The sequence below is a fragment of the Amblyomma mixtum genome, chromosome 2 (genome assembly GCF_055824585.1).
Source record: "Amblyomma mixtum isolate Tamu chromosome 2, ASM5582458v1, whole genome shotgun sequence".
Taxonomy (NCBI): domain Eukaryota; kingdom Metazoa; phylum Arthropoda; class Arachnida; order Ixodida; family Ixodidae; genus Amblyomma; species Amblyomma mixtum.
In genome coordinates this window covers 282,087,842-282,101,999 of record NC_143013.1, presented here as the reverse complement: position 1 = coordinate 282,101,999, position 14,158 = coordinate 282,087,842, and the positions used below count along the sequence as shown (strand labels likewise).

Below are 14,158 nucleotides of genomic sequence, written 5' to 3'. Positions count from 1 at the left end.
AAAAACAGGGAAAATAATATAGTGTTTGCTATTGTTCCGGAAAATACATGAGTGCTTCCGTGTGTCGGAGACAGGTCCGGTGTATTTGCCACGAATACAAGCGGCCGAGCGAGCTTCGGCTGATGTACAGCGTTTGCGACACGTAGCAGGTGCTTCTTTCTTTTTGTTATTTTTCGTCCACGTGCACTTTCGCAGTGCCGAGCGACGCATTTTCAGTGCTTCGAAGACAACGATCGAAACGAAAATGCCGCTTTCTGAGCCCACAAATTGAAGGTTAAGCTGTCGTGAGCGCTGGTCTGCGCAATAAGAGCGCGCTGATGCACTCTGCTGCCGCCAAAGAAAATTGGTTTATTTGCAGAGAAAGGCAGAGAGGGCAGCCTGAGTGAGCATTTTCTGTCCCGCTACTATGCTCGAGAAAGGGGGAGGGGGAAGAGAGGTGGAAGAAAGAGGGTTATTATAACTGGCGACGTGGACCGAAGAAGGTGCGAGCCTGATAGCAGCGAGTAGTGAACCGCTTTGTTCCCGAAAAGGTGCACCCCAATTTCCTGGAGAGGAATCATGACTGTGATCAATTCTCAGTATAAAGTCTTCGAACAATGACACTCTTGAATTGCTTCAAGGAAAATGCAGGGGTGCAGCGCAATTACCGCATGACCCGCAGAGGGGTTGTAGCAGACGTCCACGGTGATTATAAGTTTATGTCAGTTGCCACAAACACTGCTAAAGAAAACAAATTTCTGTATGCTAATTACACTAATTTTTTTACATTTGAGGTGCCTATCCCAGCAGCATTGCATCTGGAGCGATAGGGACGATACAGGATAGGGACGACACAGGGCAATAGTATAAGCACCCGAACAATAGCTTTACACGTACTGTATTTAATGTGCAAAATTTTTATGCCAGAGAGAGTGGAGAAGCGCGCACAGTCGCGCAGACATTGAGGAGGGGGTGGGCAAAGTGTTCCAATGTAGTGTTCGTACAGGCTGTTGCGTTGCAAGAAACTGCTGGCCTGTGGGCCCGCGGGCTCCGCAAAACTTTGTGTCGCGAGCGTTCCGACCCATACTCGGCGTCGCAGAGTGCCGGTATCGTCGCGGACGCGGGGCTCATGTTCGGCGTTCGAAAACGCGAACGTAAAAGCCGAGGGACGCGAAGACGTGGAAACGGCGTTCGAGAACGCGACCGTCAGCGTCCAGGGACGCTTCCTCCCGAGGACGCGCTGCTTGGTCTAGTGGCCACGGCGTTCGAGGGAGCAGCAGTGAACGCACGGCAGTCAACGAGGGGAGTCGTCCTCCAGCAGCGGAAGAGAGCACCTGCTCGGGGAGCCAGCCTGTACCTTCCAAGGGCCTGGGGCCCTCTTTTCTTTTGTGTCAAAATCTTTTAATAAAAGACCCATTTCCCAGCCTTCACCGAGTCCACAGCCCGTACCTCGCAACAAGGCATGAATTTCAGTTCACACAAATGATCTTAGCGAAGCAGCTCAAGGAAAGATTAATACATTTATTTATTTATGTTTTGTTGGCACTGTCCACGCACGCAGACGCCGATCAAACTGCTTACCTGTAAAAAGAAAAAAGACAGCATACACTCTTTTAAAGTCTGTTAATGTTTTTCCTTTCTTTAGGAGTACAGGGAAAAACTGGAGGGGACACTTGAGCTCCGCCTTAATGGTATGACGCGAAAGAGTACTAAGTTAATTCCCATATGTGCAGAATAGGTCATTCTGTACTTTACATTCATACGTCCCAGGGAGCTCTGATACCGTTCCTGGCTTATCGATGGAGTGGTTAAGCGATAAGCTACTGCCCTGAAATATCAAATTCTGCCGCCGGTGGGACTTGTGATACCCAGGTTGCTTTTCCCGAGAAACCTCTCACGACGAATCATTAACTCAACGCACACCTGCCATGGTGGACAGTTTGCTCGCAATCCTGTAGGCAGGTTTTGATGAAGTCATAAAGTCACGTGAGCGAGATGGCACGCCTGCCACCTAGGCTGTGGTTGTGGCAATTTTTTGTGGATTTTTCGCTCACGGCTAACGATGCCGACGACGACGTCGACGACAACGCCGGCTTTTCTGCGACACGGGGCCCTTAACGCTCTCGCATTAATATTAATGTGAAGAAGAAGATGTACCCCTTCGCTGGACGCCGACGAAGAAGAAGCAGTTGTGGAATAAAGAGGTGAAGAAGAACAAGATTGCCATCGCGCTGATCGTGTTCGTCTTGACCGCCCCGCCTCCCTCGACGCACCTTCCCTCGACGCCGCTTCCCTCGACGCCGCCGACCTCGACGCCGTCCCCGACGTCCTTCTACATTTGATAGAGGTGCGGGGTATCGATCCCAGTACCTCTAGCCTAGCCTAGCCTAGAGCCGGGCCTAGGCTTCGACCGCGGTGCCCCCACATCCTGCGGCTGGGGCCTGCCAAGGTCAGTCTTGGAGGTATCCAGGGGATCGCCTCCTCCAAGAACGAGCTCTGAACGCGGTGAGCGGGATATGCCTGGATGGCTTCTGGCCGGTCTCCGCGACCGGGATTCAGTTCTTCAATGCCATCGCCGGGTGCTCGAGGGCGCCGACCTCTGCCGCCTACGCCGCCAGGGTTTCCGGATGAACGAGCCACTCCCGAAGACATCAGGCGTCGGCTTCCCGACCACCGAGGCAGGCCGCTTGACTATCGTCGTGCGCAAGGTAACCGAGACGGAAACCCACAAGAAAGTCGCAGTGGGTCAGAGATTTCTCAGATATCTTTTTGCCGGAGGTCAAGAGAGCTCAACCGCGATACCTCGCCATCACAAAAGATTCGGAGAGCGAGGCCAGCGGAAAGCGTTAGGCGGGCCGATGATTTAGGACACAAGAGGGCGCGCACCTCTGCAGGTGGCGATTTGACTGAAGGCGGAAGTTACAAAAACCATGAAAGGTCCACGAAGAGTGACGAGGCATGGGCTGCGGCCATTGCGCAAGCCGTGGGCCACTGGCGAAAACGAGCGTCTGCTAAAGACTTCATTGAGCAAGAGCCCGAAAAGACGGCCAGTGAGGAGCACGCATCAGGTCAAGGCGTCGCGCTAGTAACAGGAGAAAAAAATGAGGAGCTGCCCTCGGCAGAAGCAGACGCCTAGCTGTAGAAGGACAGCTAGCATCCAAGACCGTTAAAACTAAAACCAGGAGCACTGTTCCACGCAAGATTAAACCGAGAGTATGCTTCCTTACAATGAAATCCCTGAAGATCCACCGCTATTTGCATGGAGAAGGTCACATATGGAGAAATTTACAGAGAAGTCATCTAAGAGAGACTGTCAGGAGCTCAAGTACACAGGCTGCAAGACACGTGTGCTCGTAACTGCCGCGTACCGTAGTTATGCCCTGCCGAGTAACCGTGGGTAATATGGAACCGAAGTCCCTTGATTGTGTGGAATGTGCCCATTCTGCTACATGCACCGAAGAATGCCAACAGGGAAATAACCTCACCGAACAAGATTACACTTTTTTTTTCTCAATGGGCGCTGACAACTGCCGGGCGCTGACAACTGTTCCACTCCATACATTGGGACAAAGAAACGGAGTCCATCATATCGACACCATCCGAGAGTGATGACGAAGACGTTGTACTGTACAAAAGCTTCCATGCCCTGAACAGTTTGTGACAACACTACCGTGTCGAGGAACTGGCTGGTTCTTCATCGAGTTCATCCGCAGCAGGAAGCATCGATTAGGATAAAATTCCACTACCGGATAGCACCGTCACCTTAAGTCGCCAGGATGGCCCCGTCTTCTCTGGAGGCATTGTGAAAAAGATGTACCCCTTCACTGGACGCCGACGAAGAAGAAGCTGTTGTGGAATTGCCATCGCGCTGATCGTGTTAGTATTGATCGCCCCGCTTCCCTCGACGCCGCCGACGTCGACGCCGTCCCCGACGTCCTTCTACATTAATAACTTTGTATTCCATGTGATGCAACGTTGATGTTAGCCTAAATGAAGAATTTTGATATACCGAACTTGTCTGCATCGATATTGTACCGCGCTATAATCACAAATAGACCACATTGACTGACAATGGACCTTTCATAAGCTAGAAAATAGCAAACATAAAAAATGTACTACAGATGTAGCCACCATCTGCTAATTCCGTAAGGGAAATTAGTCCGTCTTTTTCAGTAAGAATGTGAAGAGCTTGAATTGACTGGCGGAAAGTTTCCTAAATACAATGTTGTCGCCGATAAATGTGTCTCCTGATTCCGGACAAACGTAAACATTGCTAGAAAGAGTAAGACAATAAATTTTTGATTGAGAACAATAATTAGGTGGTGTTTTTCGTACTGTTCTTATATACTCCGCGGTCCATGTTCCTCCACTTGGAGTTATATCCTCACACGCTCTCACATTCGCTTTTCGACGTAAGAAAGACTGCACTTAACCTTCAGTGCTGGTGTGAGTAAAACCGACTTGAAGGCTCCGGTGTACGCGCATGTGCGCATGCGGGCGCGCGCGTGCTTACGCCAATACCAACGCTGCTAAACGCTTTTCTCTCAGTTCACAGAAGCACACGAACAGTGCAGAGTACTTCGTCGCCCCTGGTTTCCGAGAAGCGTTACTTATTCGCTATGGAGGCTGCTACGCTTCGAGGGGAACCAGAAAGCTTGACATCCCTACTATACCTTCTATCCCATTCTTCGCATGAAGCAAGATCTAGTTCGGATATATCAATTTTCTGTAGTGATACATATCGCCTTGAGTCTAGCGAAACTCACCCTTCTGTGTAAGTAACATTGTGTTCCGTCTTCTTCTAGCTCGTAGCTGTCCACGCCTGTGTGGTTGTCGCACTTGAACTTGCAGCTGAGCACCGGTGACGTCTGTAATTCAAGATGTGCCCAAAGATGGCGCTGGAATTCATTCATGCTCAAAGTGGTACCCTTCTTAAGCTCAATATTTAGCCCGCGCGCGCGCGAGAGAGTATTTTGAGTGAAGAACAGAGATTAAGAACATATACTGTGTTGGGGAGGGGTTTTCAGGAACAAAGGCGACACGCCTGGTTTGCTCAGTGGTTACGGCGTTCGGCCGCTGAACTCGAGCTCGCGGCTAACAGCCCGGCCGCTGCGGCAGCCGTTCGAAAGAGGTGAAACCCTAAAGCTGTGCGATGACAGCGTGTGTTAATTAAAGAGCCCCCGATAGTCGAAATTAATGTGGAGCCCGGCATACGTTATCTTTCCCTCTCTTCCTTCATTCGCTTCCTTCTTCATCCCTTCACCCACGGCTCGGTTAGGGCGTCCACTGCGAGTGAAACGGTTACCTTTACTTGCCTGTTAGCAATTTATTATGGGGCTTTATTGAAAAGCGGTCAGAAAGGCACTGAAAAAAATATGAAAAAAATGATTATAAACAAATTAAGATTTGCGCTCATTGAAAGGGGGTAAATACTAATGAGAGGGGAATAAAATAAGGTTTTAAAGTGAAGAAAAACGACAGGATTATTGGAATGCCAGTAAACCAAAAAAATTCAGGGGGCACTTTGACTGTCTAAAGTGCGTAGAGGCGAAAGCATTTTCCACACCACTTTGACTGCTTCTGTGGCACTGGTGGCGTCACATGTAATTGAGTACTAATTACTAAGTGATGACAAATCACTAATTAATCGTTAATTACTGATTAATGCCTGAATACTAATTAACTGCCAATTAATGACGCTTAAGCTTCGCCTTTAGGAGTGGAACGCAACAGCGTGTTGTAGCGCTGCGAGGGAGTCCACGGAACGCCACCACCCGTTCGGCGCGATGCCTTGCCGTTTGAACGCAACGGTTTTTGAGGAAAGGAAATGGCGCAGTAATTCTCTGTCATCTCGGTGGACACCTGAACCGCGCCGTAGAGGAAGTGGGAGTGAAAGAAGAAAGACAAAGATGGCCCGTAATGAAGAAAATGAAAATTGTATTTGAGGAAAGGAAATTACGCAGTAACTGTGTCACATATCTCGGTGGACACCCGTCAAAATTCAGGGGGAGGGGGGGGGGTGCACTTTTTTGACCTAAAGTGCGGTCACTGATGTGTGGTTAAGATGTTAAGCTTCGCCTCTAAGAGTGGAACGCTACAGCGTCTTGCAACGCTGCCAGGGAGTCCATAGAACGCCATTGCCCATTCGGTTCTACGCCTCGCTCGTCGGTAAATTGGTTTTTGAGGAAAGGAAATGTATCTGTCTCTCATATCTCGGTGGACACCTAAACCTCGCCGGAAGGGAAGGGAGGAGGATGGCAGTGAGCGAAGACACCGTATTCACTAGACGCGCCTTTGTTCATTCCAAACCATTGAGCTGGCATGGAGGAGTGGGTAGCATGCTCGTCTCGCACTCCGAAGACCGGGGTTCGGTTCCCGAGCTTGACCAATTTCCTACTCGGTTTTATTTATTTATATGGCCTGATTAGAAAAGTTAATTATGGTAATTGGGGGACTAAGCAATTAACTAAGCTCAGTCCTACTTAGAGCATCACTATATGATGCCTTCAATTGGGTGCATGGTTACTAGCCAAAGTACAATTGGCCCCGTTCGAAATTGGCGCACTGTGACGTCACGACCGTTTCGACCAACTGAAAAGCGTGACATTTCTGTCGACAACTGCTGCTTACAACGATGAGACATTAAAGGCTTTCGCCTTAATACATGAACAAAGACAACAGCACCGACAACATGAGCGAGGGAGAGAAGTTACTGATAGACAACGAGAAAAGTCAATGCAATGCTTCGCTTTTTTTTTTTCAGGAGAATTGTGAAATTGTCTTATAGTTTCTGCTTTTTAAAACAAATTAGTTGCTGTGCAAGCAATTCCCAGGACTTTGTTAAAGAAAACATTCTATTCAGACACTGAGACGCAAAGCGACGCAATGCGTACAGGCGCGAAATTTAAATCCTCTTCAATAAATCTAATGGCGGTACCAATGTACCACCACAAAATCTTTCTTTTCGTTTTCTTTCAAGGGAACGCATTTTTTTATCGTGCGCAATATAATGTATATTTTCTTTACACATATTCCACAAAGTTATCTTGTTGCCTCAGAAATACGTCGCACCTCTTTTCATTCGCGTTGTGGGAGATGGACGCGTATATTCGATTACAACTCAAGGATGCAGCCGCCAATAACTCCTCATAAGAAACTTTCCATTCAATGTCGCCGGCCTATGCGATGACGTCGTGGTCAGCAGCCTTGCACATGTTGGCGCGGCATTGCAGTAACTGGCAGTTGCAAGGCGGTTGACTGCGACGTCATGACCGCATTGGCTGGAGGGCTTCCTTTAAGGACGCATTTGCAGATTTCTACTTGTATTCTTTCGGAGTATAGTTTGTTTCACCTTGACTTCATTTAATACTTGCATCTACTCTTGTGCCGCGAAATTACTAACAGCATTCAAGGACACTTTCCGAAGCCTTTACGTCGGTTTCTCTCCTGTGTTGTCCCCTGCGCTGTTTTGTTTTAAAATGTCATACCAACTAGCTCGCCATCGTACACTCTTTGCGCTTACAGCAGCAAGTTTCTTCGCACTGTCAAGACTGCAGGAAGCATGACTCATCAACGGTGTTAGAGTCATCTGTTGCCATACTCAGTTATACTGCACGCGATTCCAAAGAATGCGTGCATCTCTTTCACCAGGTATTAAGCTGATGGCTTTTCAGGAAATACGATTCACGTCGGACAAAAAAGAAAATCCGAACGACTAAGCGTTTTCCACATTTGAATGCTTTCAGAAACTAACCACGAGAAGCTTCGGACATAAATCTGCAAGCCCGAGGGTTTAGCGTTGGGCCCTCTTTTCTGACACATGCGGCACATTCGAAGTTTCGAGTAGTTTATCATAACTTCGAGAAATTTGAGAAATCTGGATTATAAGTGTGGCTTAAGTACCGAATTGCACCGATAAACATCGTGCTCTGCGGCACGATGTTTATCGGGCCCTACGGCACAGAGCAAGAACCATACCACTGCCTTGTAATTTTGAAAGTGAGATGGGCACTGAACATCGCCATGCAACTTACTGCTCTTTCCTTTCACATGAACACTTACCGGTCGCTCCACCCTGCAAGGCCTTTTCCCTTTCGGTTCCTCCGAAGACAATGGTACAATTCGACCACCATCCTCGGCACTGCGATGTAGCGCACCTTCCACTTCGTTCTTCACGCCATTCATTGTACCGAGTAATCTTGTAGTCTCATACGCCACGGCATTCCTTTCTGTCATTGCAGTGTTTTGGTTCCTCATGCCACGCGTCATTTCTATGCGTTCGGCCGCTTTGTCCGCGTTAAACTTGTTAACGCTCCCTCCATAGTTCGGCAGCGCAATGGTAGAACGTGCATTCAACCCTTCTTCGTCGTTTGTACGTAGAGGTGGAGCCGAGCTCGATTCATACCTCCCAACTGTTCTTTTGTCTCCCGACGTTGAAATAGTCGCACCTGTCGACCTTATTTCGGTGATGTTGAATAAGCGCCCATCTGGTGCCCTCACTATATTCGTAGTAGACGTCGTCGTATTTTGCAGCCGCATAAGTGTTCGAAGCCCTGGAATTATAGGGGTGTCGTCTCCAATAGCGCTCACTTCCATGCCTTTAGAAGGAGCTATTGCATTGGGAGGAACCGCTCTATTTGGTACCACAGAGTTAAGAACTTCCCCAGCTATTCCAGACCTCGAACTTGTTGCAGATTGTTCGGCGTACAACTTGCGCCTTATCGCGGCCGATATAACATCAGCGGTCGTCGTTGCAGCATTTGAGGGGACAGGAGCTGTTCTCAGTAACTGGCCATCAGCGCCCTTTTGTGCCATGATGGTATCTGCAGTACTCGGGTTTATCTCACCCCACAGAAAATAATGATTCTTGGTCACTTTCATTGTACTTGACGTCATAGATTGCATCCCAGCAGAAGAAGCTTTAGGGCCAAAAATTTTGGCTACCTTCTCTATCTTTCGGGGATCGTTTGTGCGTACTTTCTGCTCAGCTACTTGACTTGAGAGAACTGCATGCTGATCGGCCGGGCGTCCGCCAAGTCTAGTTTCATGTCGACTCAGAGACGTGCCGCTTTCAACTGCTGCCGTCGCAGTTTGGGTGGCGGTAGGGAGAGGTGTCGCTGAGCCAGCAGGCATGCTTAAGGGAGTGTTGACAGTCTTTTGGGGCTGTCGCGCACCAGTAAGCACAGCTACTCCCTGGTTCTCATCGCGCGATAAAGCTTCTGCTTGCACATTTCCGGTGTTCATCATGCTTTCAGTAGCCGCCCTGGATGCAAGCGACGGTGATGCAAGCACTTGAGCCTTTATTGTCGGTTTCTTCACTGACGCGCTTGGATAAGGTTTAGCAAAAGGATGTGCTTCTAGCGATGCCTTTTCATCTGGCCGATTAATTGGTAAAATCCTTTCTGTTCTTTTTCTTGTTTGAGGTCTCACAACAGCTTGCGGCGTTTCATATAACCCTTCGGCGGACGTTGCTGTGCTTGGATTTCCAGGAAGAAGCTGGTGTAGCGTATTAATTTTCGGAGAAGGTTTGCCTGGGTTTTTTGCTGATGGTAGAGATCCTGTTACTGGTCCTGAATGCGCAGAAATTGGTTCATTTGAATGCCGCATGCCTGAAAACTTCTCTCCCAAGTGTTCCGCAAGAAGTTCCGTATATTCAGTTAATCTTCCTACGCCTGTTTTGAAGAGATTTAACAAATCGGTTGCTGACGTGTGTCCCCTGCGTGTTGTAGGCTGTGATTTATTTGGCAGTGTGACCACTTTACCATGTTTTATATCCGGTTTTGTAGGAAGAACGATGCTTGTGGTTTTCTCTTTGTTAGCAGTTAGTTCAACTGCTCCGTAACGCTCACTTTTCGCTGAATTTTCGACCGTGAGTCCTGTGGTCATGGACCTTTTCGCGGATTGAGTACTTTCGCCAGCTAGCGGTGAAGCAGCTATTGAGCTTGTAGTTTGTTCAGCCGAAACCATGGAAGCTGGCATTGTGCCTGGACGTACTGACACTCCTTCCTTTTCGATATGCGCTCTAACATTTCTAACTGCTGCCAAAGATGAACTAGCCGAGCGTTTTAGCATTGGTACTCCGTACGGAGCTACTCCACGGGAGATTTTACCAGCATACGATGACTTTTTTATGTTTCCTAGAACCCTTCCGGCATTTCTCAACAAATCCGATGGAGCAGAATCCGAAGGATTCTGTTTAAACGTTGCAGAATTGGATTTTACAGTTTGTTTTCCAATCAAGCGTTCGCTTCTTGCCTTTAGCGTGGTCCCTGCATCCTTCCTGAAATGCTTAGCAGCTTTTGTCATCGTGTGTGCTGACATGGAACCTATTCGGTTTGACTGCATGCTTCCTGTAGAGGCGGTCGCTGCAACTTTAGACGTTGGGGCCCCCGGCACTTTAATTTCTAAGCTAGGCTTTGTGGCTAGTCCCGCTGTGGCCGTCATCTGAGATGCGGGGCTTATCGGAACAGTAGCGTTTTGTGCACGAGCTACAGAGGACAGAATTGCGGTTGGTTGTGCATTTGCAGATGTGGACAGCATTTGTCCTGCAATAAGCGTGGCCCCCGCTTCCCTCCTGACATGCGTTGCCGCTTTTGCCATAGAGTGTGCTGACATGGAAGCGATTCGGTTCGATTCGAAGCTTCCTGTAGAGGCCGTCGCTGATACTTTAGACGATGACACCCCCGGCACATTCATTTCTAAGCTGGGCTTTGTGGCGAATACTGCTGTGGTCTTCGTTTGCGAGGCAGGACTTATCGGAAGAGCGGTGTTTCTTACATGAGACACAGAGGAGAGCATTGCGGTTGGTTGTAGATTTCTAGCTGCGGACAGCGTTTTTCCTGAAAGTGTTGTCCCTGCTTCCGTCTTGACATGCGTTGCAGCTTTCGTGGCCGCCTGAGCTGATATGGATTCTAGGCGTTTTGATTCGATGCTTCCTGTAGAGGTCGTCGCTGATAATTTAGACGATGGGAGCCCCTGCACTTTCATTTCTAAGGCAGGCTTTGGGGCGAATGCTGCTGTGGTCTTCATTTGCGAGGCCGGGCCTACTGGAAGAGCAGCGTTTCTTACGTGAGGCAAAGAGGCGAGCATTGCGGCTGGTTGTGTATTTGCAGCTGTGGGCAGCATTTCTCCTGAAAGGGTGGTCCCTGCTTCCTTCTTGATATGCCTTGCAGCTGTCGTGGTCGTCTGAGCTGTTATGGATGCCAAGCGTTTCGATTCGATCCTTCCTGTAGAGATCTTCGCTGATAATTTAGACGATGGGAGTCCCTGCACTTTCATTTCTAAGCCAGGCTTTGTGGCGAACGCTGCTGTGGTCTTCATTTGCGAGGCCGGGCCTACCGGAAGAGCAGTGTTTCTTACGTGAGGCACAGAGGAGAGCATTGCGGTTGGTTGTATATTTGCAGCTGCGGACAGCGTTTGTCCTGAAAGCGTTTTCCCTGCTTCCGTCTTGACACGCGTTCCAGCTTTCGCGGTCGTCTGAGCTGATATGGATGCCAGGCGTTGCGATTCGATGCCTCCTGTAGAGATCTTCGCTGATAATTTAGACGATGGGAGTCCCTGCACTTTCATTTCTAAGCCAGGCTTTGGGGCGAAGGCTGCTGTGGTCTTCATTTGCGAGGCCGGGCCTACCGGAAGAGCAGTGTTTCTTACGTGAGGCAAAGAGGCGAGCATTGCGGCTGATTGTGTATTTGTAGCTGCGGACAGCGTTTGTCCTGAAAGCGTTGTCCCTGCTTCTTTCTTGATATGCGTTGCAGCTTTCGTGGTCGTCTGAGCTGACATGAATGCCAGGCGTTTCGATTCGATGCTTCCTGCAGAGGTCGTCGCTGATAATTTAGACGATGGGAGCCCCTGCACTGTCATTTCTAAGCCAGGCTTTGTGGCGAATGCTGCTGTGGTCTTCATTCGCGAGGCCGGGCCTCCCGGAAGAGCAGTGTTTCTTACGTGAGGCAAAGAGGCGAGCATTATGGCTGGTTGTGTATTTGCAGCTGCGGACAGCATTTGTCCTGAAAGCGTTGTCCCTGCTTCCTTCTTGATATGCGTTGCAGCTTTCGTGGTCGTCTGAGCTGGTATGGATGCCAGGCGTTTCGATTCGATGCTTCCTGCAGAGGTTGTCGCTGATAATTTATACGATGGGAGCCCCTGAACTTTCATTTCCAAGCCACGTATTGTGGCGAATGCTTCTGTGGTCTTCATTTGCGACGCCGGGCCAACTGGAAGAGCAGTGTTTCTTACATGAGACACAGAGGTGAGCATTGCGGCTGGTTGTGTATTTGTAGCTGCGGACAGCGTTTGTCCTGAAAGAGTTGTCCCAGCGTCCTTCTTGATATGCGTTGCAGCTTTCGTGGTCGTCTGAGCTGATATGGATGCCAGGCGTTTCGATTCGATGGTTCCTGTAGAGGTCGTCGCTGGTAATTTAGACGATGGGAGCCCCTGCACTTTCATTTCTAAGCCAGGCTTTGTGGCGAATGCTGCTGTGGTCTTCATTTGCGTGGCCGGGACTACCGGAAGAGCAGTGTTTCTTACGTGAGGCAAAGAGGCGAGCATTGCGGCTGATTGTGTATTTGCTGCTGCGGACAGCATTTGTCCTGAAAGCGTTGTCCCTGCTTCCTTCTTGATATGCGTTGCAGCTTTCGTGGTCGTCTGAGCTGATATGGATGCCAGGCGTTTCGATTCAATGCTTCCTGTAGAGGTCGTTGCTGATAATGTAGACGATGGGAGCCCCTGCACTTTCATTTCTAAGCCAGGCTTTGTGGCGAATGGTGCTGTGGTCTTCATTTGCGAGGCCGGGCCTACCGGAAGAGCAGTGTTTCTTACGTGAGGCACAGATGGGAGCATTGCGGCTGGTTGTGTATTTGCAGCTCCGGACAGCATTTGTCCTGAAAGCGTTGTCCCTGCTTCCTTCTTGATATGCGTTGCAGCTTTCGTGGTCGTCTGAGCTGACATGGATGCCATGCGTTTCGATTCGATGCTTCCTGCAGAGGTCGTCGCTGATAATTTAGACGATGGGAGCCCCTGCACATTCATTTCTAAGCCAGGCTTTGTGGCGAATGCTGCTGTGGTCTTCATTTGCGAGGCCGGGCCTACCGGAAGAGCAGTGTTTCTTACGCGAGGCACAGAGGGGAGCATTGCGGCTGGTTGTGTATTTGCAGCTCCGGACAGCATTTGTCCTGAAAGCGTTGTCCCTGCTTCCTTCTTGATATGCGTTGCAGCTTTCGTGGTTGTCTGAGCTGACACTGATGCCAGGCGTTTCGATTCGATGCTTCCTGTAGAGGTTGTCGCTGATAATTTAGACGATGGGAGCCCCTGCACTTTAATTTCTAAGCCAGGCTTTGTAGCGAATGCTGCTGTGGTCTTCATTTGCGAGGCCGGGCCTACCGGAAGAGAAGTGTTTCTTACGTGAGGCACAGAGGAGAGCATTGCGGCTGGTTGTGTATTTGCAGCTCCGGACAGCATTTGTCCTGAAAGCGTTGTCCCTGCTTCCTTCTTGATATGCGTTGCAGCTTTTGTGGTTGTTTGAGCTGATATGGATGCCAGGCGTTTCGATTCGGTGCTTCCTGCAGAGGTCGTCGCTGATAATTTAGACGATGGGAGCCCCTGCATTTTCATTTCTAAGCCAGGCTTTGTGGCGAATGCTGCTGTGGTCTTCATTTGCGAGGCCGGGCCTCCCGGAAGAGCAGTGCTTCTTACTTGAGGCAAAGAGGCGAGCATTGCGGCTCTTTGTGTATTTGCTGCTGCGGACAGCATTTGTCCTGAAAGCGTTGTCCCTGCTTCCTTCTTGATATGCATTGCAGCTTTCGTGGTCGTCTGAGCTGATATGGATGCCAGGCGTTTCGATTCGATGCTTCTTGCAGAGGTCGTCGCTGATAATTTAGACGATGGGAGCCCCTGCACTTTCATTTCTAAGCCAGGCTTTGTGGCGAATGCTGCTGTGGTCTTCATTTGCGACGCCGGGCCAACTGGAAGAGCAGTGTTTCTTACATGAGACACAGAGCTTAGCATTGCGGCTGGTTGTGTATTTGCAGGTGTGGGCTGCATTTGTCCTGAAAGCGTCGTCCCTGCTTCCTTCTTGATATGCCTTGCAGCTTTCGTGGTCGTCTGAGCTGATATGGATGCCAGGCGTTTCGATTCGATGCTTCCTGCAGAGGTTGTCGCTGATAATTTAGACGATGGGAGCCCCTGC

The 14,158-nt window shown here is 49.5% G+C and overlaps 1 pseudogene; it reads left to right on the top strand.

The window, feature by feature from the left end:
- The first annotated feature begins 1,974 nt into the window (after positions 1 to 1,974).
- Positions 1,975 to 3,453, top strand: LOC149364199 (uncharacterized; annotated as a pseudogene).
- The last annotated feature ends 10,705 nt before the right edge of the window (positions 3,454 to 14,158 follow it).